Genomic DNA, 2564 nt, shown 5'->3' with positions numbered 1-2564 from the left:
TTGTATATATTGGATATTAGCCCTCTATCAGATGTAGGATTAGTAGAGATCTTTTCCCAATCTGTTGGTTGCTATTTTGTCCTATTGACAGTGTCCTTTGCCTTACAGAAGCTTTGTAATTTTATAAGGTCCCATTTGTCGATTCTTGATCTTACAGCATAAGCTATTTTTGTTCTGTTCAGGAATTATTCCTCTGTGCCCATGTGTTCAAGGTTCTTCCCCACTTTCTCTTCTATAAGTTTCAGTGTCTCTGGTTTTATGTGGAAGTCCTTGATCCACTTGGACTTGAGCTTTGTACAAGGAGATAAGAATGGGTTGATTTGCATTTTTCTGCAGGCTGACCGCCAGTTAAGCCAGCACCATTTGTTGAAAATGCTGTCTTTTTTCCACTGGATAGTTTTAGCTCCTTTGTCAAATATCATATGTGTGTGGGTTCATTTCTGGGTCTTCAATTCTATCCCATTGATCTTCCTGCCTGTCTTTGTACCAATACCATGTAGTTTTTATCACTATTGTTCTATAATACAGCTTGAGGTCAGGAATAGTGATTCCCTCAGAAGTTCTTTTATTGTTGAGAATAGTTTTTGCTATCCTGTTTGGTTTTTGTTGTTGTTGTTGTTGTTTATTTGTTTTCCAGGTTTTTTTGTTATTCCAAATGAATTTGCAAATTGTTTTTTCTAACTCTATGAAGAATTGATTTGGAATTTTGATGGGGATTACATCTTAGAAAGAGAACAAAATACTCACAGGAGCAAATATGAAGATAAAGTGTAGAGCAGAGACTGAAAGAAAGGCCACCCAGAGACTGTCCCACCCAGAGATTCATGCCATATACAGTTACCAAACCCAGACACTATTGTGGATGCCAACAAGTATATGCTGAAAGGAGCCTGATATGGCTGTCTCCTGAGAGGCCCTGCCATAGCCTTACAAAGTGAATGTTTGATACCAACTGTTGGACTGAGCATGGGGTCCCTAATAGAGGAGTTAGAGAAAGGACAGCAGGAGTTTAAGAGGTTTACAACCCCATAGGAAGAATAACAATATCAACCAAGCAGACCCCCCCCCAGCACTCCCAGGGACTAAGTCATCAACGAAGGAGTACACATGGTTCCAGTTGCATATGTAGCAGAGGATGGCCTTGTCAGGAATCAGTGGAAGGAGAGGTCCTTGGTCCTATGGAGGCTCGATAGATGCCCCAGTATAGAGGAATCGAGGGCAAAGAGGGCAAAGAGGTAGGAGTGGGTGGGTGGGTAGAGGAACACCCTCATAGAAGCAGGGAAAGGGAGGATGTGATGGGGTGTTTGGGGGAGGGGGGAAAGTGGGAAAGGGGATAACATTTGAAATGTAAATAAAAAAATATTAAAAAAAAAACACCTCCTATGGTTTTCTTATATGTCCCTGGGGACCTCAGTTGTGAACACATGGATGAATAAGAAATCCTTCCTCCCCTACAGAAGAAATTGAGACATCAAATGTCTTTATTTGTCTAACAATGAGATGTCTATGTGATGGTAGCTACATAGACAAAGGAGAATGTGCTTGGGGAAGAATAATTATGGACAGCCAAGCATGGTAGCTCAAGCCTGTAATCCAAAACCCAGAGAGATTGAGGTAGGAAGATCATGAGTTTAAAGCCAGACTGCTCTCCATGAGGAGTTGTAAGCCAATGTGAACGACCTAACCAATGTGAACGACCTAACCAATGTGAACCACCAAACCAATGTGAACTACCTAACCAATGTGAACTACCTAACCAATGTGAACCACCTAACCAATGTGAACCACCTAACCAATGTGAACTACCTAACCAATGTGAACTACCTAACCAGTTGGTAAAGTGTTGTGTACAAAAGCTTGGATTTAAAAAACCTTGAATGTCCTTGGGACAGATAAAGTGGCCTGGACTTTGGGCCAAGTCTCTCTCTCTCTCTCTCTCTCTCTCTCTCTCTCTCTCTCTCTCTCTCTCTCTCTCTCTCTCTCTCTCTCTCTCTCTCTCTCTCTCTCTCCCCCACCCACCCACCCAGAGCACAGAGAGAGGTGAGGACCAGAAGGTGGTAACAAAGAGACTGCAGGGCTCAAAGCTGGTGACAGCTTCTGTGGGGAAAGGAAGAGATGTGCATGCAAGAGCTAAAATGCTCCTGATAATTATAAAAACAGAAAACGTACTAATTTTAGGCAGATTATTAGTGAACATTGTATAACCAAATTGTAAACTTTCTTTCAAGCATGTAATTAAAAAAAAAAAAAAAGGTTTCTAATCTTTTTTTTTTTTTCTTAAGAGGAAGTACAAATTTAAAATTCAGGTTTGTCTTTTTAAAATAAAATTCATATGTTAATTTGATCTACAGCAACAGAAGTACAACCTCTTCAGAAAAACAAATTACACTATGAGAAAAAGTGCTTAGCAAGAACTTCTGTCTTGTCCTTTGCGGGGGTGGCGGAGTTTCTAGATTATAGGGACCTAACATCAGAACTACTCCTCAGATCACTAGTGTCCCACCTGTGCAACGCCTCTGAGCGGAGACAGCTGCAAGGTGGCTCCTTCTCCCAGCTCAGGTTCA

Source organism: Mus pahari, chromosome 5, assembly GCF_900095145.1.
Source record: "Mus pahari chromosome 5, PAHARI_EIJ_v1.1, whole genome shotgun sequence".
Taxonomy (NCBI): Eukaryota; Metazoa; Chordata; class Mammalia; order Rodentia; family Muridae; genus Mus; species Mus pahari.
This window is presented reverse-complemented; position numbering follows the sequence as displayed.